The sequence below is a fragment of the Erinaceus europaeus genome, chromosome 15 (assembly GCF_950295315.1).
Source record: "Erinaceus europaeus chromosome 15, mEriEur2.1, whole genome shotgun sequence".
NCBI lineage: Eukaryota > Metazoa > Chordata > Mammalia > Eulipotyphla > Erinaceidae > Erinaceus > Erinaceus europaeus.
The window spans coordinates 62573974-62600463 of NC_080176.1; the positions used below are offsets into that span (position 1 = coordinate 62573974).

Sequence of the window (26490 nt, forward strand, 5' to 3'; positions counted from 1 at the left end):
GGAGCTGATTCTTTGTCTTAAGATGGGAAAGATGGCACTGCAATGTCCAGTTTGCTAAGGAATGTCAGGCCTATATGTAAATAGAGTCTTCTGCAGCTTGTGATTTCAAGGACATCAAATATCTAGTCCCACTGACTCAAGGATACCTGAAGTTCCACCACACTAACACTGTGCTGTTAGCACGTATTCGCTCATTCTTGGCGGAGAGGGACGTGGTTGAGTTTCAAGGTGAGAGCATTCAATCAAGGAGAATGATGTCAGATGAGGCTTTCTGGTTAACCAAAGGCACTGGGTATGAGGGATAGCATGCAGAAAAAGGGAGACCAGGGGAAAGAGAGACTAGACCAATGGCGCAGTGTCCTGACTTTGCTCACACAAACCCTGTTTCCAGAAGGAAGGAAAGGGGCCTGGCAGCCACTCACTGAGATGCATTAGTTGGAAGACTGCTCAGTCTGGGACAAGAGAGGACAAAGGCCCTGAAGACAGATACCTGCCCAGCTGGAAACCAGCCCAAGGTCAATGCAAGTTGTGCAGGCATCCAATTTGGCCTGTGCTCTGGGGCCCAGAGAGACTGAAAGTTCACTAAGAATATCAAAGCTCAGTTTCAGTTGCTTAAACCCACTCCAGCACTTTGAAGATCCACCTAGTGGCATCTGTGAGGACAGGAGAGAGGGGTGAGGGGGAGAGGGAACATCTGAAGATGAAAGTGTCTCCTGAGTAGTTTGGTTCAAAATAAGAATCTCATCTAGGAGTCAGGCGGTAACACAGTGGGTTAAGCGCACATGGCGTGAAGCACAAGGACCCATGTGAGGACCCCGGTTCAAGCCCTAGGCTCCCCACCTGCAGGGGAGTCTCTTCACAGGCGGTGAAGCAGGTCTGCAGATGTCTATCTTTCTCTTCCCCTCTCTGTCTTCCCCTCCTCTCTCCATTTCTCTCTGTCCTATCCAACAATGATGACAACAACAGCAATAATAACTACAAAAAAAAAAAAACAAGGTCAACAAAAGGGAAAATAAGAAGCATCCAATAGCACAGCTATATACAAGATACTGGGTACTGTACAGCAAACCCTAACAAAAGGACTTTTCAAAGTTAACCCAATTACCAAATAATGTGATGATAACATTAACTATCAAATGTCTTTTTGAAACCTAAGACAGCAGGAACCTCACATCTCCACTATAGAGCCCCTACTTCCCCCAGTCCTGGAACCTTTGGGTAGGGCCCACTTTCCCGTATGCCTCTCCCAATCCATACCAAATAATATTGCATCTGCCGATCACAACCTAACCAACGCAACGATTGCCACCTCAACATGCTTCACCTCAGACTGTGTCCAGAGACTTCACGTGTGGAATGACAGCCCTTCAGCTTCATTACTCGGGTGAGACCTTTCCTTTTATAGTACACTCTAATTTCATCTCAGGTGGTTCACTTTCTAACAAAGTCCCATAACCTAGATATACACCAGTTTCTGTGAGAGAGAGCTTATGTTCACACGTATCTGTAAACTACTGCAAAATATATACCTGAAAGCAGAAGTACACTAGAGTTTGCAGTGAGTACCTCCCTAACACTTCCTCTCCACTATTCCAAGCTTTGGGCCCATGATTGCTCAACAATTTGTTTGGCCTCGTATGTTAACTCTCTTTTCAATCACCAGGTTCCAGATGCCACCAGGATGCTGGCCAGGCTTCCCTGGATTGAAGATCCCACCAATGTGTCCTAGAGCTCCGCTTCCCCAGAGACACACCCTACTAGGGAAAGAGAGAGGCAGACTGGGAGTATGGACTGACCTGTCAACACCCATATTCAGTGGGGAAGCAATTACAGAAGCCAGACCTTCTACCTTCTGCAACCCTCAATGACCCTGGGTCCATGCTCCCAGAGGGATAGAAAATGGGAAAGCTATCAGGGGAGGGGGTGGGTTATGGAGATTGGGTGGTGGGAATTGTGTGGAGTTATACCCCTCCTACCTTATGGTTTTGTTAATTAATCCTTTCTTAAATAAAATAAAATAAAAACAAAAAAAAAGGGAAAATAAATAAATAAATAAATAAAAAGAAAGAAAGAAAGAAAGAAAAATTTTTTTAAAAAAAGAATCTCATCTACCTGACACTGGGTCCAGGCTGTGCATGGAGTGACTCTAGAGAAAGGGGTGCCAAGTTAAGGAAAACACAAGACAGGAGAAGACAGAGGAAGGCAGGGAGGGGGCACATAATTGGGGACAGAGGAACATGGGATCCTTAAAGTCACAAAACATAGGGCTGGTGAAATAGTTCACTTGGATAGTGTGCTGCTTTGCCATTAACACAGGCCAGTTTTGAGCCTGGCCCTCACCACAATAAAGGAATCTCTCTCTTTCTCTCCTCTCTCTTCCTCTTCTCTCTTTCTGTCTCTCTCTCTCCCCCTCCCCCACCACCCACCTCTATAAAAGGAATCACAAAGGTAAAAGAGTCTGTTTGTAGAGTGGGTCATCCATCCTTGGAAGAAAAGGGGAAGAAAGGGAGGGAGGGAGGGACAGGTGGAAGGAAGGAGGGGATGAGGGAGGGAAGGATGGAAGATGAAAAGAAAAAAAAGGGAAGGTAAGAAAGGGGAGTGGCTGGTGCACCTGGCTGAAGTCAAGGCCCCAGATTCAAGTCCCTCCAGCATCCACCTGCAGAGGGGAAGCCTCACAAGTGCTACAGGTGTCTCTCTTTTCCCATCTCCATTTTTCCCTGTCTGTGTAAGAAAAAGAAAGAAAGGAAGAAAGAAAGAGAGAGAGAGAGAGAGATAAATAGGAAGGGAAAGGAAAGGAAAGGAAAGGAAAGGAAAGGAAAGGAAAGGAAAGGAAAGGAAAGGAAAGGAAAGGAAAGGAAAGGAAAGGAAAGGAAAGGAAAGGGAAGGGAAGGGAAGGGAAGGGAAGGGCAGGGCGGGGCAGGTAGGGGCGGGGCGGGGAGGGGCGGGGAGGGGAAGGGAAGGGAAGGGAGGGGAAGGGAGGGGAAGGGAGGGGAAGGGAAGGGAAGGGAAGGGAAGGGAAGGGAAGGGAAGGGAAGGGAAGGGAAGGGAAGGGAAGGACCACTGGGAACAGTGGATTCATTGTGCAGCCAATAAACCCCCAGTGGTGGAGGGGAAGGATCTAGGACAGAGGGAAAGCAAGAAAGATAAATAAAGCTACTGAAGAACCAAAAAGAGTAGCAGGGGAGATAGCACAGTGGCAGCACACAGGACTTACATGTGAGAGGTTTGGGGTTCGATCCCCAGCACTGGCAATAGCCAGAGCTGAGTGATGCTCTGAGAAGGGGCAAGGAGGGGAAGGGTGGAAGGAATGTGTTGAATCTTGGTGAGCAGGGAGGGGCTCAGAGCCATAGAGGGGAGCAGGAGGAGGAGGGAAGGCCTTAAGGGTCTTCCATCTTGATCAAGGCGTGACTGATAGTGCTCCAGCGGCCCATCCTTCAGCCCCCTTGTTTGATGACAGAGCTCATCCCCCGTCCGCCATCCATTACAGGCTCTCCTGCCCCGGGCGAGAGCATCAATAATGCTCCCTCCTCCATGTGCCTCTCCTCACACCGCACCCCAGCCATAGCTGGGGGGCATTCCCGGCCTCACATCATTACTGCCCTCCCTTCCTGCCCCCACCCACCGGGTGGCTGACCACCCTCCTGCAGATGCCCTACTCCTGCTAGAAGCTCCTACTCTGTGAGCTCTGGGCCCCAGCCCCCCAGCAGGCAGCCAGCCCCACCCTGGTGGGTGATCCCTGCTATCTTGGAGTCAGAGCTGAGTTTTTCCAAATGATTGTTTAGTTCTTGTCTTTGCTTTAATTAAAAGGAGGGCCGAACTTCCCCACATTCCAGTTGTCTCTTCTGAGAGACCTAACAGTTTGAATTTGAATGTGAACATCTCCCAACATCTGTTGCCGTAATTTGGTTGGATTAACTGTCTAGTTTGCGGGGCCATCTGCTTCTCTCCTCAAACCCCATCACTGCCTCTTCCCTGGCAGAGTAGCCTGTCTCACCTTGTCACTCCACTGAGGTGAAGCAAGGTCCCACACAGTGGCTGATCCCAGGCCAAAACCACAGGACTTGGCTCAGAAAAGCCTAGAAACAGGCTGGCCAAGATGAAACAGACGCCAACATGAGCAACCTGAAGAGAGGGATGGTCTTCAAGCTCCTGATGAGGTTGCCCAAGAGCTGTGTACCCTAAAAGAGATATTTCCTCCTAACTAGCTGAGTTTTCCTCCCTCAGGCCAGGGCTACACAGTAGCCACAGCCCAGCCCAAGGAGTGTTGTTCTACAAGAAAAGCATCCCTGGCATTGTGCAGGAGACAACCTGTGCCACTGTACAGGGTGATCCTCCTGTCAGGTCCCCAGTGGACCTCCCCCTCCTGTCTGCTGGTTGCTTTCTATAAGGCAAAGGCAGGTGAGTCCAGGAAAGCCAAGATGTTCACTCTCTTCTTCCCATTATCAGACCAATGTGACAAGTGCTTCCATCCAAGACACCCCCAGTTCCTGCCTAGACACCACCACTCTGTCCATCTTCCACGGCTGAGCTGGCATCAGGCTCACACAGCTCCCAAGTCCAGAGCTGGTTCTGCAGGGGTGCAGCTCAGGGTGGCAGAGCTCTTGACCAACCACAGACAGAGGGCTTCCTTCCATGCTGAATTCCAAAGCGTGGGGGTGAAGAGTTCTGAGACCTGCTGCAGGCTCTCTGTGCCCCCATGTGTGGCCCTCTGGCTCTGTTCAGTGGGGTGAGGATGCACGGCACAGCCATGCTGAACTCAGTGGACCAGCAAAGCAGCAGGAGGGAGCAGGTACTAGGATCTCTACATGCGCCTTCACTCCACAGCAGTCTTCTCTCTTCCTCCCGCACTGGGCACTTCAGCCACATCACTGCTTCCTCTAGACCGGCTGGCTGTTCTCCCTTTGGTTCATGCCATTTGATGACTCCATATTCTTCACTTCATCTCTACTCACTTCTCAAGAACCAGCTCAGGTGCCTCCTCCTCCACGAAGTCCTCTAGACACAATCCTCCTGTCTCTAGACAGTTGTCAGTAACAAATGACTGACTATTGTCATCTACCTTGTTGCAACATTTAATCATCTGTTTCCACCTGCACCTGCGTGCCTATGGGCACCTGAAAGCAAGCAGGGCTGAATGAACGCACAAGTAGGTGGAGGAATAAATGCAAATGAATCCAGTCATCTGATAACAACATTGTAACTAAAACCCCCAGGACCCTTGAAAAAACCACGTGTATATTCAACCTACCGATGAAGACCTACATCTTTAACACCTGTAACTGGTTCCAGGGTGGGCCTGATTGGCTAATGCCACTGAGAAAATGGTCCATTTCTCCAGGAGCCACAAACAAAGTCAGCCAGTTAATAGAAACCTATTTCTAATTGCTTGACATATAATAGATACACCTCCAACCAGCTGAGACCGCCGGATCCCATTCAAAGCCCTGCTTCCCGGCTTACACCTAAGCCTTTCATGTTTTATTAGAGCGCTGCACATTTCATCTCCTTTTATGTGGGGAAGAAAATGGTTCTAGCAAGGGACATTCACAGGCGGCCTTTGAGTTGACAGAGGGTGGCTTTGCAGAAAGCAAACCCCCTGCTTCGGGTCTGTGAAGTCAAGTTCAGTGAAGGGAGAGAAGCAGGTGTTACTCTCTAGCCCCCAATATCACCTAGAGGCAGGAAAACCCAAGAGCACAAAGTCAGGGGTGAAGGGGTTAGACCCTCTGTGGACAGAATGCTGCAGTCCCTGCTCCCCCAGTTTGCAAGTACACACACACACACACACACACACACACACACACCTCCAAAGTACAGCCTGCAGTACCCGACATATTCCATGCTGGGAATTGGGTACTAGGTCAGTAGGGAGGGGGAACCAGCAAATTCAAACACCTGCCAACATGCCTGTAGAACTCCATGGGCCTCCTATGTTCTCCAGTCTGGACACCCATCCCAGTCACAGCACATTACCAGTAACCTTAGCCCCCCCTCCCCCCCTCCACACGCACACAGCCACAACTCCACTACTGTGTTACAGCTGGGACATTCACTGGGCTGCAAAGGCCCCAGGACACCAAAGGGGGACTGGAGGGTGGCAGGGTTCCCAGACTGACCTGTCTTCTTTCTGTCAAAAAGCCCAAGAGGCAGAATACCTTCTCACGCACACCACTGGGTGCCTCCATCCCTGTCAAATGAGAGCTCAGACACAGCAGGTGGTAGGTACCCCAAGACCAGCTTCTGCCTTGCTTTCTTCAAATCCCATCCCTAATTACACTGCCACCCAGGTTCCTAGGTGAGGAACACAGGGGTGCCCCCCAAGTGGCCCTCTGTGCCTGCCCCCTCTTCCTCCCATCCCTATCTCCAGGTAAGCAAGGCCAAAGTCCTAGGCCAAGTCCTCACCTTTTAGTAACAGTGAAGTCACTTGGGCTTTATGAAACCCCTGGGTTGCTCTGAGTTCTGCTGTTTCTCAGCCTCAAAGTTGCAGCTCAACCCTGACTCCCCAGCATGGTCCCATCATGCAGCTGTCCCCTGGCCTGGGGGTAGGGGTGGGGGCGGGGGTGGGGGACACTGAACTCAGTATCCACAGCCTGGACTTTTCCCATGACACATATGGCCTCAGGCACAAGAACAAGGAGCTGAAAGGCCTATGTTATCCATCCAGGACGGGACCTGCAGAAGTCATGGATGGGGCAATGACCTCCCAGTAGAGCAGGGCTGAGTCTGCATCCGAGGTTAAAAGAACAAGGCTCATCTTCAAAAGCCTCCAAAAATAACTGCTGCCAAAGGGTTTTAGAGGCAGGAGACAAAGGCAGCAGCCAGTTCTGTGTCCAGACTCGGAAGAGCAGGACAGAGCACAGTGAGGGCTAGGCCTCATCACCTGCCTGCCTTAAACCCTCCAGTGGACACCAGGACTCTTTGGATAAAGAGCAAGCCTTGCTTTGCCCTGGTCTGTGCCCTCCCACCTCCTGCCACAGGGACCTCTCCTTCTCTACCCCCCAGACCCACTGGGCATCCTTAACTTTTCCCACTGCACCCCTGTCCCCACCTGCCCTCGGCTGCAGGGCACACCTCAACCTTCCCCTTTGTGTCACAGTTCTGTCCTGTGTCCCCAAGAGCAATATGGATTTCCCAAGGGGGAGTTCAGAGGACGGGGAACCCTTCTGAGAGGAAACTACTGTTTCACATAACCACTGATGGGTTGTGTTTGGAGCGTACTCTAGGAACAGCCAACTTGGACAGGGGGAGAATCGTGGCAGAGAAGGATGGACAGGAGGACAGGGCCTGGGTCATGGCAGCACCCCAGTGCCATGCCAGGGATTGGGGACCACCTCTCTAGATGAAGTGAAAGGAGAGAAGCAGTAAGAGCGGTCTGTTGGGGTGGGGGGGTGATCACACAAACCATAGGGTCAGAATCGACCACACTGCTTTTGTCAAGTCTTATGAAAAGAACCCAAATAAATGGCTTGAATCTCTGCATTAGAGACACATTGGAGATCAAAGCACTTTGGTTGGGAACCCTGCTATGAAGCAGGGCTGCAGGTGTCTCTCTCTCCCTCTCTGTTTGCCACTTCCCTCCCTCTCAATGTCTCTCTGCCCTAAGAAGAAAAAAGGAAAAAAGAAAAAAGAGAAAGAAAGAAAGAAAGAAAGGAAAGGAAGAAAGAAAGAAAGAAAGAAAGAAAGGAAAGGAAGAAAGAAAGAAAGAAAGAAAGAAAGAAAGAAAGAAAGAAAGAAAGAAAGAAAGAAGGGAAAGAAAGAAAGAAAGAAAGAAAAAGAAGAATGGCCACCAGGATTCACTAGAGACTCAGCGATGACTCTGGCGGCAATAAATAAAATAAACAAGAAGGAAGAAAGAACAGCCTGAGATCTCTGTGCAGACTGGACTCCAGTGACCAGCAGGCTATCTTTTATTTGGCTTTTATCTAATAAGTGGTTCCAATGGGGCTGACATGATAGCCTTCAGGGGGTGAGGGGCCTGTCCTTGCAGACATCAGGGCAAACCCCCAACAGACCACATACTCTCTCACTTACCTTCTGCACAAGTTCACCACAACTGTTTAATTTTTTTCTTTTTTTTTCTCTTTCCTCCGTGTTATTTAAATGGTTTTAAACATGAAACTAGGCCAGGAAAAGGGGGTAGCATTGTTTTAATAATTAGCAATTATGATCGCTGCAATATTAATTGCATATTTCCATAGCAAACACTGCCCCAGAGGATTGAAGGGAGTGGTGGTTAGAGACTGCCAGGGCCTAAAACTGGAATTCCTGAGAACAGAAAAAGGAGAGAAAATCAACTTCTTCCATTTAAGCAAATTACCACGGGGACCGCCAGGCCTCGCTAATTAGCCCAGCTTGCGGTAGTGGGCGAGCTGGTGCAAAGTCTCACGGAACTGCCAAGCCTGCCCTACCAGCCCTCTCCCTGCTCTTTTTTTCATTCTTGTCATCTGGGCAAGATGGCTACTTCTTTCTTGGGGAGCTGGGGGAGCGGCCAGGCAGAGCCAGTGGGTGATTGCAAACCTCGGGTCTTCTGTGCTGAGGCCAGAGGTACAATGTCTCTCAATCCTGATCAAGGAGGGCAAAATGGGACAGGTCCACAGGCAATTTCACACTAGGGTGCTTAGGGCACATGGTCTCCCCAACTCCCCACAAAGACTGAGGGGTTGAAGGTGGAGCTGGGGGTGGGGAGAGGGCTAAAACAGCAGAGGACAGAGGAGAATCAGAAATAAAGGGAGAGGGGAGAAAGCTGGGGAAGCCCAAGGGAAGGCAGTGGGGTGAATGCAGCAGCAAAGACAAGACAGGAAAGAGGGACTAAACCAGAGGCAGAGGAAAGAAATGAGAGAGAAAAGAGAAAGAAAAAAAAAGGAGGGGGGTATGGATACCAATGGAGCCATCAAGGCCAAGTAGAGATTAATCAAGGAATACTTCCTGTAAATGGCATCCTTTGTGATTTTTTTTATAAAGTTGCTTTTTTATTTATTTTTTTGTTTGTTTGTTTGTTTACCAGAGCACTCTTCAGCTCTGGTTTATGGTAGTACAGGCCACTGAACCTGGGACTTGGGAGTATCAAGCATGAGAGTCTCCTTGCATAACCATTATGCTATCTACTCCCACCCTAAAGCTTTTTTTGTTTTGCCTCCAGGGTTATTTCTGGAGCTCTGTACCTGCATTATTAATCCACTGCTCCTGGTGGCCATTTTTTCCCATTTTATTGTACTTGTTGTTATTGTTATTGTTGTCATTGATGTTGTTGTTGGGCAGGACAGAGAGAAATCAGGAGAGGAGGGGAGACAGAGAGGGGGAGAGAAAGATAGACACCTGCAGACCTGCTTCACTGCCTGTGAAGTGAACCCTCCTGCAGGTGGGGAGCCAGGGGCTCGAACCAGGATCTCTACACCAGTCCTTGGGCTTTGTGCCATGTGCACTTAACCTGCTGCGCTACCACCCAACCCCTTTCTAAAGCTTTTTTTTAAGTGTATTTATTTTTTGTTATTGATTTAATATTGATTGACAAGATTGTTATCAGGAAATTGTGAGGATGTGATTGAGCTTGGCAGGGCTCACAAAGCACCCTGCATTCCTGATACTATGGCCTATCCACATAATCATTGTTTTGCCTGAAAGATCCCCACCCATTCCATTCCTTTGACCTATCTTCTTTCTATCCTCAAGACCCTCCCTGCCTCCAGGGTAGTATTAATCCTACCAGTTAAAACCCTCAAAACAGTTGATAAGGAACTTTCTACCTTCCCAGCCCCCTTTTACCTTTCTCTGCCTCTTTCCTAGCCATTTCCGTTTCCGACTTGCCAATTCCGGGCCTGCCCTTTAAAAGCCTTGGCTCTCTGATCAATAAAGATTTGCATTGCCTCGCCACCACGTGTTTGGTTCCTGAATCATGTCCCTCTCATCACTGAAGCTGGCTCCAGTTGTGTTCTCTCCAACCCAGAGAGTACGCGCCTGGGAAGAGGCACCCCCACGCTAGCCCGGAAGATTGTAGGATAAAAGGGGTACAATATCATACAATTCCCACCACCAGAGTTCCATATCCCATGCCCTACATTGGAAGTTTCCCTAGTCTTTATCCCTCTGGGAGTATGGACCGAAGTTCTCTCTGGGGTGCAGAAGGTGGGAGGTCTGGCTTCTGTAATTGCTTCTCTGCTGGACATGGGTGTTGGAAAGTTAATCCATACTCCCAGCCTGTTTGTATCTTTCCCTAGTGGAGCAGGGCTCTGGGGAGGTGGAGTTCCAGGGCACATTGGTGAGCTTGTCTGCCCAGGGAAGTCAGGTTGGTATCATGGTAGCATCTGCAACTTGGTGGCTGAAAAGAAGTACTAAGATATAAGTCAGAACAAATTGTTTAATAATCAGGAACCTAAAGGTAAGAATATAGATGAGATTTGGAGTTTCCATTATGGAAAAAACTAGGAAGTCTATTTTAGGTGTATTCCAAGGGGCTCATGACTTTACTAATTTTTGCCTGAGCCCGACAGCTAACATGCAAGTGGACCAAAATATTTCTGGGTGAATAGCATCAAAGTTGTAAATAGGACTAAAAAGCTGTATCAGGGCAGAGAGTACCTCCCAGATATGGGAAAAGTATATAAATACCATTAACTGTAGGCCCCATCAGTCTGATCTGGGGCCCGTGTCTATTTATATTCAGAACAGGAGCCTGTGTGACCTCTGCATCCCTGTAGGTCTGAGCCCGCATTCCATGGTCACAGCTAGGAACACTCTAGGCTGCACTCATTTCAGGACCAGTCTTCCTTTAATGGCAGAGTATGTTGACCCAGACTCCCTTTGGAGAGTGGGGCAGTCCCCACCATTGTTGTTCCACATTGAGGGCAAGGTCCTATAGAGGCCCACAAGTGGGTCCACAATGCTGTTCCTGATGGAGATGACCACCGACGGTGGAGAGAGGGATCTGTTAATTGTCTAGGCCCATAATATCCATGTGGGAATTCCAGAATTCCCTGGCTAGGGGCCCAGATGACGTGGTGCCCTGGTAGTGACAAAAAGGGCCATTATTAAAGTGTGCTGGTCTCTTGCCCTTATCCAGCTTTTGGGTTCCTTACTTTATCTGACACAGTTGGACTTAGAGTGATTGAGGGAAGTGAAACAGGAAGAAGGTGGAGGATATCTAGGTCTAAGTAGAAACTATCTGAGTAAGCACTTTGTGGTGTCTTTTCTAGGTCTTTCTACTTGCTTGTTACACTTACTGAGTCACTACAAACTATTGAGCACTTTTACTTTAAGGTCTATATTTCCCCCAACTTATGGATACATGTGCATATGTGCTCCATCCCCTGGGCCCTGGTCTATATCTACATTCTGTAGCTCTGTTAGGAAGTGCACCACCTGAAATGGAATTAAGGAGTTCTCTGAACTAGGAAGGGTCTCACCAGAGTAATGAAGCTGAAGAGTTGACATCCCATGCCTGGCATCTCTGGACACAGTCTGAAGTGAAATATGTCGAGGTGATACTGGCTGCATTGATTCAAAGAAAAAGAAAGATCAGACCAGAACAAATACCTGGTTCTTACCTGCAAGGTGGAGGCTTCATAAACAGTGAAGTAAGGCTACAGGTGTCTCTCTCTTCCTCTCCCTCTCCCTCTCCATCTCCCGTTCCTTCTCCCTCTCCCTCTTCCTCTCCAGCCTAGAGAAGAAGAAAGGCCAGAACACTGCTTAGCTCTGGCCTGTGCTGGATGGAACTTGCAGCCTCAGACTTGTACGTCCTACAATCTACTGCTGAGATACCTCCCCAACTCTTCTCACAGTTACTTGCACTCACCTTGGGAAAGACTGTTACAAGAATAAGCCCTCTGGCTGCAGTTCCTAGATTTAAGGATGCCCGCCCCCCATAAAGCTAAAGAAAAGAAGCAGGACAATGGCAAAACTAACCAGTCTGTCCTCAGGCACCCTCTGTGGGGGAGAAAGAGATGACAGGACAACGACCTCAGAGTGTGAGCAGTGTCTGGTTTCTTCATGTCTTGTGCACAGCACAAACCATATCCCTGTTCAACTTTCTAGTTACTGTTAGGGCAGGAATTCCTATCTCCATTGTACAGATGGGAAAATTCAGGACATCTGCCAAGAAGGGGCTGACCATTATCAAGCCTGATGGCCTGGGCCTCAGCTCCCATTCCCACATGAAAGCATCTTCTGAGAGGGAAGATAATAGAAGAGAGGGGAGGGGAAGGAAGGGATAAGGGGAGGGAAAGGGAGGAGAGGGGAGGGGAGAAGAAAGGAAAGGAAGGGGAGGAGAAGGGAGAGAAAGGGAAAGGGGAGGGGACAGGAGGGGAGGGGGGAAGAGAAGAGGAAGGGGAGGGGAAGGAAGGGGAGGGGGAAGGGAAATGGGGAGGGGGAGGAAGGGGAGAGGGGAGGGAGAAAGAGAGGGGAGGGAAGAGGAGGAAAAGGGAAGGAAGGGGGAGGAGGGGAGGGAGAAAATCTGCCAAGGATCTGACAGTGGTGCACCCAGCTGAGCACACAGGTTATCGTGTGTAAGGACCTGGGTTCACAGATGGTGAGAAGGGCTACAGCTATCTTTCCCTCTCTCCCACCCCACTCAATTTCTTTCTGTTCTATCAAATGAATGAATGAATCAATGAATGGGAAAAGTGAAGAATTCACTATGCAGCTACCGAGCTCCAACAATAATCTTGGTGGCAGTAAAAATAAACAAATAAATAATTTATTATTTGTTTATTATCCAAAATCACATACTTAAGAGCCTAAGAGACAGGAACTGATGCTTTCCTGACACTGGACATCACACCAGCCCAGCCATCACCTCTACCCAAGCCCTTGGAAGCAAACTTCCTAAAAGAAACGAGTCACTGGGGCTGCATCATAGCCAGCACCATGTCACAACCCCCCCACCCCACTCCCGACCACACACACACCCTTCACCCAACTTGCTCTTCCTGGGATCCATGGTCTCTCCAGCCACTTACTAAGCCGGACTCTAAATTCCCCAGTAGCAATATTGCAGGGCAATAATTCTCATTGTAAAAGGGCTCCTTCTGATGGGAAATGGGGGAGCTCCCCTGTGCAGAGGAGCGTGTGTTTACAGATCATCGGCTTCGCGATGGAAGAGCTGGGAAAGTCACGAGCACAGTGTCTCTAGCCACTTCCAAAGGGAAAAGATAAACAGCGAAGATAAAACAGCCAGGCTTGGAGAGAGGGGAATCCAATTGTGCTGGATGATGATGACAGCCATGCTTTACAAGCATAAGTGCCTGTCACTTCCCAGTCTCTCCCTGCCCCTGTGTGCCTCTGCACATTGGCTATGCCACAAGGGAGGGCAGACACATGAAAGGCAGACTCATGATCCCCAGCAAAGAGCAGGGAAATCAGGCCCAGAAGGTCTCTGTGTCTATCTGGAGCTACACAGGCTATGGGGGTAGACACTGTCCCTACCTGTGACCTCAGGGCATCCAGGACTTAGTGGGTCCCTCCTGCTGCCTACCCCCACCACAGATGAGGCAGGGATTGCAGCCTTAAGGTTTAGGGTTGGCCACATGCATCACACCTCCCTCAGAGCCTCACAGGGACAGATGTCCCTGTCACCTGCCTTCCAGCTTGGACACACCCTCAAAAGGACACTCCCAGGAGAAACAAGCTTGGACTAGAGAGATAACATAATGGTGATACAAAAGACTCTTGTGCCCAAGGCTCCAATGTCAAGTTCAATCCGGGCACCACCACAAGCCAGAGCTCTGATCACTGTCTCTCTATTTTTCTCCATATCTTTGTTGTTGTTGTTGTTGTTGTTGTTAAATAAATAAAATATTGCAGAGGGAGACAAGCTTGACCACTCTGCCACCAGTCAGCTGCTCCTGGCCTCTGAGTCAGCCATAAAGAAGACAAAGCCCACAATGCTCTTGTTCATTGCAGAGATCAAAGCCAGTGAGCCCCAGATCCCACAGGCTGCAAGGAAGTCCTGTGCCACTGAGGAGGCCAAGGTCAAACCTGAGGAAGAAAAGAAGGCACGGTCATCTGGCTCCTGAATATATACCTCAGATGTCGTCAATAAAACTGGGATCATCTATCAATAAGCTAGACTCAGCTGGCTGCTCCTCCACAGATATTTTTCACCCTCAGCAAAGAAATTCAGAGATGGGGATGTCTTGTCTGTTGGGACAGAGAAGGAAATGAGCACCTGGGTCATTTGGGGTCCTCCCAACCTCCCTAGCTGTCATCTCAGGCTTCACCCCATAGCACAGTGTCCACACAGTGCCCCACCCCCACACTTATTTTTTTCCAGTAAAGAGACCAAGGGCTTCTAAGAAACCACAAGCACCCAAGGCAAAGAGGTCCAGGCCTGTTCCATCCTGGAGCTGCCCCCGACCCCCCCACCCTGCCATACATACTCCAGGTTGGGCTGGGGTACCTATCAGGCCCCAGCCCATCCTAAGCTCTCTCTTCCCCTGCCTTCCCTCATCACCCAGTCTGGAAGGCTTTGCTTGCTCTGTGTGTACAAACATTACCTGGTGTAGTTTTGATCTGACTGATCCCCAGGAATCTATCTCAAAACCGCCTTTGGAAACTCCTAAGTAGGTTGTAATGCGTGGATTTCAGCCTCTGCTCAGTAGTTTGCAATGTGGTTATCCCCCAGCCTGAGTGTGCAAAGGAAACAACCGAAGCAGAAAGGAAGAGAGAGAGAGAGAGAGAAGGGGGGAGAAAGAGGAGAGGGACTCAGTGCAGCCCCTCCCTGTGCCAATGTTGTCCAAGGGGTTGCAGGATAATTTTTATGCACATATCCTGGTAGAAGCTGCACCCCGCCCCAGACCCCACCACCCTCCCTTATCAATCCATTCTACTTACCTGGACCAGGGACAAAGAAACATGTATTGTTGGGGAGGTATTGTGGAGGGAAGTTCAGAGGCATTGTAGCTCTTGATATAGCATGAAAAAGTGTGTGTGTGTGTGTGTGTGTGTGTGTGTGTGTGTGTGTGTGTGTGTGTGTCCCTGACTAACAATTGAAGGGGAATTCAGAATTTAAATGAAGAATACTGGATTTGATATCACAATTATAACCACAAAAGTCAGCTTGATAGGGAAGAAATTCAATGACAGTCTGGCGAAGTAAAAGCTCTTGTTAATAATTGTGTGGTGGCAGGGACCCTGTGTCACTGCTCATACTGGGCCTGCTCATTTACCCCTGAGGCCTTATCCATTCTTAGTTCTCAAAGCTGCCCCCAGCACCACTTCCCTGATGCTCACCACTTCCTGTAGCTATTGTGTGTCTGTATCTAGCAAGGCTCTCCTGAGTCACTGCTCTGCACCACACAGAAGTTTGATGCAGAGCTGTGATGCCACGTTACCTCGTATTACCCTACAGCACCTTCCAGTCTATTCCAGTACCTTATATGTTCAATATCACCAATTCTCCACTACTGTTAGAGTTATATCCACCAATGTTATTTTATTATTCTTCATTTTCTTCACTCCAGTGTTATCATACATGTCAATATTGTTTTACTCATCAATATTATTGATTATTTTATCTCCAATGTTATCACCCATATAATCATTTCCAGTATCATTATCTCCAGTATTATTGTTATTACCTACACTGTGGTTATTGTCTTCAATGAGAGGAGTGGCTGCTGTAAAAAGGGCAGGTATCTGAATATGCAAAAGCCACAAAAGTCACCAAAGCATAAGTCTGTGCCAAAGGGACAAGGACGTTTAAACAGACTCAGGGTGAAGGAAACTCCCTCTCTGTGAACTGGGGACAGGCAGGGAGCACAACAGAGCTTGCTGAGAATAGGGAGGTGCTGCTCACTTGCTGGTGAGGTGACGAGACCAGACCCGAATGAGAGGAAGGTGGAAGTTCAATGGCTCCCATTTCCACCAGTGTCAAATGCCAGTGCCCTGGTGGAAACTGGGAAACAGTGTACGCCATGTGGAGAAAGAATGCTAGAGAGAGACAAGAGCCTCGGATGATTTGGGGAACAAGAAAACTTAAAAGAAGGGCCAGGTGGCATCTCCTCCGGTAGAGCACATATGTTACCTGTGTAAGAACCTGGGTTCAAGCCCCTGGTCTCCATCTATGGGGCACGGGGGAAGGGGGAAGCTTCATGAGTGGTGGAGCAGTGCTGCAAGTATCTTGCCTTCTGTCCACCTCTTCCTCCCTCTCTCACTCTCTGTACCTCTCCCTCTATACAAAAAAGAAGAAAAAGAAGAAAAGAAGGAGGAGGAGGAGGAGGAGGTGGAGGAGGAGGAGAAGGAGAAGCCAGGAACAATGGAATCATGCAGACACTGAGCCTTAGGAATAAACCCAGTGGCAGGAAAAAAAATTAAATGGCAGAAATATCAAGTATGAGAAAGACTATTAAAAGACTATTCTAGTTGAACCCCCACATCATTAAGGGAGACTATCAAGACCCATTATATTGCAGAATCTTCCAAGGCTCATAATAGATCTGGCATCCAAACCCCGGTCTCCTAACCCCCATACCAGTGCCTGTTCCTCTTTTGTTGCCCAGTGTGGCCCATGCCCAGAGACACACTGTTATCTACCTGCTCCTCAGGGATATGGGCCCCATAGGAGCAGACTCCATGTGATTTCTGTCTCTTAAGCACTTAGAACACTGTCTGTCACATAGTAGGTGCTATTCAAATAAAACAGAGACCAATGGATGAATCAAAATGCAGTAGAAAGGGATGGGATGGGATGGGATGGGATGGGATGGGATGGGATGGGATGGGATGGGATGGGATGGGATGGGATGGGATGGGATGGGATGGGATGGGATGGGTCGGGACAGAATGGATGGGATGGGATGGAATGGAATGGAATGGAATGGAATGGAATGGAATGGAATGGAATGGAATGGAATGGAATGGAATGGAATGGAATGGGGTGGGATAGGATGGGATGGGATGGGGTCGGGTGGGGTCAGGTGGAGTAGGGTGGGGTGGGGTAGGGTGGGGTGGGGTGGGGTAGGTGGGGTGAGGTGGGGTGGGATGGGATGAAATAAAATAGTTGGCAAATGATGAACTAAACCCTCATTCCCATTTGATGGAATAAAAAGAAGAGGACACCAAACACCTCTCTTGCCCTCCTGACTCTATTCTACCTCCATCTCCACTTCTCATATATGCAGTCAACTACTCTGTCTCAGCAAAGGTCAGATCTCCATTCAGCACAACCTGGAAGGAGAGGTACAGAAGGCAGAAACCAAGCCTGTGCCTTGTGGAGAGAGGACAGAGAACTGAACTCTACATCCTTTGTGAGAGCAGCTTTAGAAAGTGATTGGTTAATCACTTTGGTCAACTTGTCTAGACCCTGTCAAGAAACATAATTTGGCCTTGGGAGTAGAGGTAATGGTTCCTCTCTGAGTCCATGCTCTATGAACAGTCTTCAGGGGCCTTGGCCTTCTAGGTAGAGAGGCATGGCAAGACCCTGGCCATAGCTGAGCACTACCTCTTCTGCCTGCTAACTTTTTCTCACATTGACATTATGGCCAACCCCCAGAGTCATGATATCAGTTAATAGTCCTGAGTAAATGAGGTCCCTGGATATTGATGGAGTCTCAAAGTGTAAAAAGAGAACTGCTTTTAACAACCCTCATATTGGTGACACGGGATGCACGTCACAGCCCTCAGAGGGTGGCTCACTCTATCCTCAGCATGCAGGAGGCTAGGTCTCTATCCACAAGCATCCCCCACCCTTTCTGCCTGTCTTCACCCCTCAGCCACAGTCACCATTCACTATTATAGTTTTAAATCCTTTCTTACCTGAAGAGACGAGACTAAATGTGCCCTCTAAATGCCTCTCACCAGTGACAAAATTCAGCACTGAATGTCCACCAGGACTGCAATCCCCCAACACATACACAAAGCCCCATGATATTAGGCTGTAGAGACAGGACTTGCATGCCTGAGGCCCCAGGTTCAACCTCTAACACCTCATATACCAGATCTGAGCAGTGTTCTGGTACCTCTCTCATTCTCTCTCATAAGTAAATGACCTTTTTTAATGGTGCTCATAACCCAGGAGAAAGCACAGTGGACAGTGTTGGACTCTCACACATGAGGTCTCTAGTTTGATCCCCAGAATCACATATGCCAGACTGATACTCAGTTTCTCTCTCTCTTTCTCTCTCTCTCTCTCTCTCTCCCTCCCTCTCCCTCTTTCCCTCCCCCCTCTCCCTCTTCCTTTCCCTCACCTTTATTATTAAATTACTTTTTTTACCAGATCATTGCTCAACTTTGGCTTATGGTGGTGCTGGGGATTGAACCTGGGACCTTTGCTGCCTCAGGCATGAGAGTCTATTTGCAAAATAGACTTATGCTCTCTCCCCAGCCCCACTTTTTTTTAATTGCAAAAACTTGCTTTCCCACAACTGTATCCACTGTCCTCATCAACACTCCTAGAACACAGGCCATCTGACTCTATCCCAGGTCCCTTCACTTCTGACCTTGCTCTCAGCCTTGTCACAATGGCAGCAGCTCCCAGTCCATATCCATTCTTCCCACACACCCCATGGTCCATACAACACCCCTCTGGCATCCCACTCCTCACCTCACCTGGGAGCCAGAAACCAGCCGACCCTCCACCTCTGATGGGCCAGGGATGGTGGGGGCTAGAAAAGAAATAATCAGGAGAACAAACAACATGTTTATTCTATGTTGACTGTAAATTCCATTTCCCTCACCACCCCTGGCTAGTTAAACAGTTAGGAGCCTGGCTTTGTTCACTATGTGTGTGTACACATATTAGCTCCCTCATCTCCTAGCCTTCTTATCCTCGGGAATTTGTTTCAAAGCTGCCTTTTGGAAACTCCTAAGTAGGATGTAATTCGGTGGATTTGATGTTCTGCTCACTGTCTGGTAAAGGAGTTTATCCACAAACCCCCAGCAGATCCGAGAGAAGGGAGATGCATGAAAATCAGGGCTGCCCAGCGCCTGGTGTGCCAGCCCAAGTGACTGGATGCCAGGACAGAATCTGCAGGAAGAATCCCAGTGTCCCCGCTGCTAGGGCCACCACTTCAGCCAGCTGCTTTGCGAGTAGGGAAGCAAGGGTCTGTGAGTGGCATTTAAAAGCAAATTGGATTCCTGTCCCCTGACTGAAAGAGCCCTGGCCAGAGGACTCCCTCACTTCTCATCTGGTGCTGCCATTTGTCATGTGTCAGAGGCCCCGAAATAAAATTCCTTTGTACACTACTGTCTAATCAAGAGCTTCTTAACTTTAATAATTGACTTGAAATGCCACTCACGCATTGTCTCGCGTGTGCATTCCAGCGAAGGTGCCAGGGCTGAAAAGTGGGGTGGGGGAGGATTTGTCTGGAGATCCTGAAGATGTGTCCCCGAATACCATTGATACCCAACTCCCATCTTGGTATGCGAGGCCTGTCGCCCACTGTCAGGTGTCTGTGTCCATCACAAATGTCAATTTGCATCAGGAACGAAGCTTAAATCATAGGGATACAGGAAGGGAGGGGGTGGAAGTCCGGGTCTGCAACAACACAGGCAACACAGAGGACCACTGGGACACTCTGCTGGGTCAGTGTTTGTGGAGGGGCTTATCTTGTTCGCAGGACCACAGGCACACACCCCAAAGCTTCTTTTTCCCCTTCTGGAATGGGGTAGAATAGAAGTCAACAAATTAGTTATGGAACACAGACATGCTCAACACTGTAGGCAGAACTTCCATGTCGCCTGTCCTCCCCTGCCTCAATTCCAGCGAATATGAGCGTCTCTCTTCTGTCTTCCTTTGGCCCTTGGGGACATTTCTTTTAGGAATCTTGTCACTATCCCCTTGGTCAACCTACCTACTCTGAAAGCACACTCTGGAGTAAGTGGATCAGGTATCAAGCCGTCTGCCTCACAGTTCTGAAGGCTGGAAACCTAAGATCAACTGTCTGCTGAGAAAGTGCTTTCTGGCTCATTAGCCCCTTGCATGCCAAGAGTGGAGAAATGGAAACCAAGTTCCTGTGTCCAAGTGAGGCATGAACAAGACCACTGGCTTGTTGCAGAGCCCAGAAGTGGGGCCTTGAGTGATGGATGCTACCTAAACTGGGCCCTCTACCCCAGGGAGATGTCCCCAGAGGTATGGTGGAAACCTCTGCATTCTCCACATTCCTGGGATGAAAGGCAGAGCAGTGGTCCCCAGAAATGCTTCAAGCTCTGCCCAAAGCCAGCTGGGAGCCAGGGGCCACTGACCTCATTGCAATCTGAGGATGCCTGGTCCAAGGATGTAGTATGTCTTTGGCACCTCAAAGCCTCCTGAAATAGTCCTCACTGTCTGAGAGGGTCAGAAGTCATAAACACAGAGAGGAGAGATCAGTCTTGGCTGGCATCAAACAAATGAGGAAGAGACAGACCCTGGAAGTGAGCTCCCAGGGAGACTGGCCATGCCCTGGCAAGCATGTCAGCCAGGTGTCAGTCACAGCACCTCCACGTCATTTCTCTTCTGAAGGGGAAGTGTCCAGGGTGTATTCTCCACTGCCCACACTGGGGTGTCTGTGCGTGAGGACCCTGGTCCCACCTGGTCAGCCATGCACTGCCACGGCAGCCACGGTGTGGGACCAGACCTGTGAATGTCTGCTGTGGAGGGAGGAGCTGTACTCTTTCCTACCATTCTCAGCCAGAGACCCTGGAGAGGCTGCTCCAGCAGGCAGGCGTGAGGTGGAGGAGTAAGTGAGTGAGTGAGTAGCACACTAGTCTGTGGACATCTGTGAAGGAGATAGCTGAGGAGGACATGCAGAGAGAAACAAATGCTGAGAGAGGACTGTGTTTATCAAAACCCTGTCAGAAGGGGTCTGGCAGTGGTGCACCCAGTAGAGTGTACCCATTGCCATGCTCAAGTTTCCAGGTTTGAATGCCCACTTTCCACCCACTGGGGAAGCTTCATGAGCAGTGAAACAGGTCAGCAGGTGTCTCTCTTGATCTCTCCCTCCCTTTCTCCCCTTCCCTCTCACCTTCTCTTTGTCAATATAAGAAGGAAAAAAAAAAAAAGGTCACCAGGAGCAGTCGATTCATTTTGCCCCAGGCACGACCTTGAGGGGGGGAAAAAAAGGAAAAAAAAAAACTTGACAGAATCCTGCTCTTAATCCAATCCAAGCATGGCCTGACAAAAACCTATTGTTCATGAAGCTGTCTCTGTCCCTTACAACCTAAACTGAAAGATAGTTGTGGGGCCAGACAATGGTGCATCTGGTTGAGCACACATATTACAATCTATAAGGACCCAGGTTCAAGCCCCCAGTCCCCATTTGAAGGGGTAGACTTCATGAGCTGTGAAGCAGTGCTGCAGGTGTGCAGTCCACTCTGGGTTTCCTGCCCTCCTGGCCACAAGGGACGAAGGTCAGAGTGGCTCTCCAGGGAGTCCTGGGGTAACTGCGTGCCGGGATTGATGTAGGCAGAGAGAATCTCAGACTCATTCAACTTGGGTGGCAGCCTCAGAAAGGTGGGCAACCAGTTTACTGAAAGGCAGGCAGATACACCACTAATTCAGGGGGAGGGTTGAGGTAACCATTAACCCAAACACAGAGCAACACAATGCTGTAACATTTTGACCAACAGACTGATCATAAGTAAAATGTTACAATACGAGGTTTGGTCACAAGCTTTACAATGTACATTTGTCTGGAGGTAGATTGGAGGCACTTTAGGACAGCAGGGGGGAAAAGGAGGCAGCTGAGCAATCAGGATGTTTGCTGGTGGTTTTAAGGTTAACTGAACACAGTAATCCACAGCTTTTAATTAAAGAAGGAAGGGGGGGTAGGTGGCATATGAATAAAGGCGCCCATGTCTGGGGGTCCAGCCATCATAAATTCCAGAAACTGGGGGGACCTGCCTTTGTCTCAACGTGAAGGGAGAGTTGGGGGTCAACTCACTCAGATCTCATGGAAACAATGGCCTGGACTTTCCGGGACAGTGGGCCCATTCTCTAATGTAGGTGTCCCTCTTTCTCCCTCTCTGTCTCACCCACTCTCAATTTCACTCTCTCTCTATCCAATAAATATAAATAAGCAAATAAATAAGAGTGCCACTTGAATGCACCCATTGAACAGTTGTCACTGGTGTGAGATCCTCCACAAGTAACACCAAGAAACCTAAAATGAGACATGCAAATTGACCTGTGATTTTCTGGAAGCAATGAAGCCACAGTGGGTGAAAGAAACCCTTTCAAAGATAAAGAATGGTTGTATTGTTATGGAAAACTGAAAATTGTTACGCATGTACAAACTATTTTATTTATGTTAAATGTACAACATTAATTCCACAATAAAGAAATTTTTTTAAAAAGATGAAGAATTAAAACTATGAGGCCAGGAGATATCTCATCCAGCAAAGTACAAACTTTCCCATGTGTGAGGACCTGGGTTCAAGACCTGGTACCACATGGAAGCATCATTCACTACAGATGCTATAGTGTCTCTCCTTTCTCTGTGTTTCTCTCAACCTCTCTGACTCCATTTTAATTTTTAAAAAGAAAAAAGGCTTCCTGGTTCAAGCCCCTGGCTCCCCACCTGTAGGGGAGTCACTTCACAGGCAGTGAAACACGTCTGCAAATGTCTATCTTTCTCTCCCCCTCTCTGTCTTCCCCCTCCTCTCTTGATTTCTCTCTGTTCTATCCAACAATGAATGACAACAATAATGACCACAACAAGGCTACAACAACAAGGACAACAAAAGGGAAAAAGAAAAGAAAAACAGGTTCTACTAGTGGTGGAATTACACTGGTGTGAAGGCCAGTGTGCCAAAATAAATAATTAAAATGTTGAAATAACACATGAAAGGAATGAGGTCCTTTACAAATCTGAAGCAAATTAGGAACTTCAGAATACATCATTAAGGGTTAGAAAACTACCTCATTTGGGTAATGTGTTGCTTTGCTAAGTGTGACCCAAGTTCAAGCTCAGGCCCCACCACATTGAAGGGAGCTTCAGTACTATGGCATGTCTGTCTATCTGTCTAACTACCTGTCTCTCATAAATAAATAGTCTTTTATTTATTTATTTTCCCTTTTGTTGCTCTTGTTTTTCATTGTTTTAGTTATTATTATTGTTGTTATTGATGTTGTCATTGTTAGATAGGACAGAGAGAAATGGAGAGGGGAGGGGAAGACAGAGAGAGGGAGAAAAAGACACCTGTAGACCTGCTTCTCCACCTGTGAAGTGACTCCCCTACAGGTGGGCAGCCGGGAGCTCAAACCAAGATCCTTACATCAGTCCTTGCGTTTTGCGCCACATGTGCTTAACCTGTTGCACTACCGACCGACTCCCTAAATAAATGTTAAATGTACTAATAAGGCAGCCATTGTATTAATGTGTTTGTAGTACGTTTATAGATATGAAAAGCTGAGGGTGGGGAGTTGAGTGGTAGCGCAGCGGGTTAAGCGCTGGTGGTGCAATGCTCAAGGACCAGCATAAAGATCCCAGTTCAAGCCCTTGCCTCCCCACCTACAGGGGAATCCCTTCACAAGTGGTAAAGCAGGTCTTCAGATGTCTATCTTTCTCTCCCCCTCTCTGTCTTCCCTTCCTCTCTCTATTTCTCTCTGTCCTATCCAACAATGACGACATCAATAACAACTACAACAATAAAACAAGGGCAACAAAAGGGAATAAAAATAAGTATTTTAAAAAAAGGAAAAGAAAAGCTGAGGGTGGGAGTGGAAATCTTATATGTATTTTTTTTCCAAATCACAATTCAGTCTCTCCCTTTTCCTTTGAAATTTCCTGATAATTAGGTCCGTTTTTTACTTCCTACGATGATTTATTTATTTTAATCTTTGCTGTTTCTCACTGGTCTTGAAAAGATTGTTTGTTATAGTGGCCTTTAAATCAGAGAGAGGAAAAGTCTTTGGCTTCATGAATGAGCTCTGTTTTCTGTTTTCTATCCAGCTCACTTGAACTTTCATCTTTATTAACTCCTTCTGTGTATTATCCTTGGTTTTATATGTTTTTTTACATAATTTCCTGAGTTGAGATCTTAATCTTTTATTTTTGGACTTGGTGTTTTGTAATTAATGGATCTAAAACTTTATTTTATGAATACATACATTCCACATGTTTATCATATGCTGAATTTATGTCTATGCTTATAATGCATAACTTTCACTCTGACTGAGTTTTTGACCTGATAATTATTTAAAGGACTAAGTCACCTAAATGGTAACTGCACAGGTTTTGTTTTGTTGTTATTCTGTTGATTATTCTGATTTGATTGTGTCACAGCTAATGAATATGACATTGATATGACAGTAATGTGTAAATATGCACTTACATTTTCTGTGAGACCTATGACAAAGGCAACTGTGTTAATGTTCCATATGTGTTTAAACGGGCTTTGTATTTTGTTCACTACAAATTATAGAATAATATAGCACATATTCCCAACACAAATCATATACTTTTTATATCATCAACCTTGATAATCATCTGACTTATGCATCTGTACTTTCACCTGTCTTATTGGTGTGTCTTGTTAATCTGTTGAAAAGTTAAAGTCTCTGACTATAATGTCAGGTTATTTACTTCTCCCAATAGTGCTATGCACTTTTGTTTAAACAATTTCACACTTTTGTTACATAAAAAAATGGTTCATGATTGCTATGTGTCATTTTAATAGGGAGTTCCTTTTAACAATTTATAGTGTTACTTTTATTATATTAGCCACTAATATTGCTATTCCTTTTAAAATTGTATTATTCTTCATATGTGTATGTTTCCTTTTGTTTAAATTTTTCTGTTAGTTTCATATATGAGTCATTTTAGGAAACTGAATTTTTAAATCTAATTTAAGGAAAACTAAACTCATAAGTATTGTGATTGCTGATGCATTCAGTTATTCTAACATTGTTGTGTGTATTCCATTACTAGACTTTCTGATTTGCTTTTTATTCTTTTTTGGTAATTTCTGGGCTATGTTATTTGGTTCCACTCATTCTAATATTTTAAGTTAAACTGTAGATATCTATTTTTGGTTTAATTAGACAGTTATTGTCAGCAACCCTTGCATTTCTCTAACAACATCAACAAACTCTCAATATCTATTCCACCTCCAGTGTGAACTAAGAACAAACTCTCTGTGACTTCTTCACCCCACCTCCCCACGCCCAGCTCTTATGATTAAGAGTATCTGAATTTTTTTCCTTTTCATATACAGTATTTTTTAATATTTATTTATTTCCTTTTGTTGCCCTTGTTGTATATACAGTATTTTTAAAATATTTATTTATTCCCTTTTTTGTTGCCCATTTTTTTCATTGTTGTAGTTATTATTGTTGTTGTTATTGATGTCTTTGTTGTTGGATAGGACAGAGAGAAGTGGAGAGAGGAGAGGAAGACAGAGATTGGGAGAGAAAGATAGACACCAGCAGACATGCTTCACCGCTTGTGAAGTGATTCCCCTGCAGGTGGGGAGCTGGGGGCTTGAACCGGTGCTGGGCTAGCGTGGGGGTGCCTCTTCCTGGGCGCGTACTCTCTGGGTTGGAGAGAACACGACCGGAGCCAGCATGGGCTGCTACTCACTTAGCAACACAAGAAAGATGACTCAGGAACCAAACACGTGGCACGAGGCAATGCAATACCTTTATTGATCAGAGAGCCAAGGGTTTTTTAAAGGACAGTCCCGGAAGTGGCAAGTCGGAAATGGAAATGGCTAGGAAAGGGGCAGAGAAAGGCTGGAAAGGTAGGAACTGTTAGCAACTGTTTTGAGGGTTTTAACTGGTAGGATTAATAATACCCTGCAGGCAGGGAGGGTCTTGAGGGTAGAAAGAAGATAGATCAAAGGAATGAAATGGGTGGGGATCTTTCAGGCAATACAATGACTATGTAGATAGGCCATAGTATCAGGGATGCAGGGTGCTTTGTGAGGCTCCTCACAATTTCCTGACAAACTGGGTTCCTAACACACCTTGCATCAGCCATCTTGCCTCTGGGGCTCCATCCCATTAGCCATCTTGCCTCTGGGTTTCATAGCTTCAGCCATCTTGCCTCTGTGGCTCCGTGGCATCAGCCATATTGCCCCCGGGACTATGTGGCATTGGCCATCTTACCTCTGGGACTACATGTCTTCAGCCATCTTGCCTCTGGAGATCTGCCCCATAGGCCATCTTGCATCTAGGTTCTGTAGGGTCGGCCATCTTTCCTCTTGGGATCTGTAGCATTGACCATCTTGCTTCTGCAGCTCCATGGCTTCAGCCCTATCACCTCTGAGGCTTTGTAGCTTTGGCCATCTTGCCTCTGGAGCTCAGTCTCATCAGCCACCTTGCCTCTGGGTTCTATGGCATCGGCCATCTTGCCTCTTGGGCTCCCTGGCATTGGCCATCTTGCTTCTAGAACTCTGTCCTGTTGGCCCTCTTGCCTCTAAGTTCTGTAGGGTTGGCCATCTTGCCTCTTGGGTTCCGTGGTGTCAGCCATCTTGCCTCTGGGGCTCCATGATGTCAGCCATCTTGCCTCTGGAGCTCCATCCCGTCAGCCATCTTGCCTCTGGGGCTCTGTGGCATTGGCCATCTAGCCTCTTGGTTCCATGGCA

General features: G+C 47.5%; 1 long non-coding RNA gene across 1 annotated transcript in view; it reads right to left on the bottom strand.

Moving 5' to 3' along the window:
- Positions 1–10333: 10333 nt before the first annotated feature.
- Positions 10334–26490, bottom strand: part of LOC132533019 (uncharacterized) — a 68248-nt gene continuing 52091 nt past the window's right edge. The window contains exons 3-5 of the long non-coding RNA XR_009544901.1: positions 11538–11650; positions 11397–11451; positions 10334–10996 (exon numbers count right to left, since the gene is read on the bottom strand). This is a non-coding gene — a long non-coding RNA (uncharacterized LOC132533019). The remainder of the gene's footprint in view (positions 10997–11396; positions 11452–11537; positions 11651–26490) is intronic.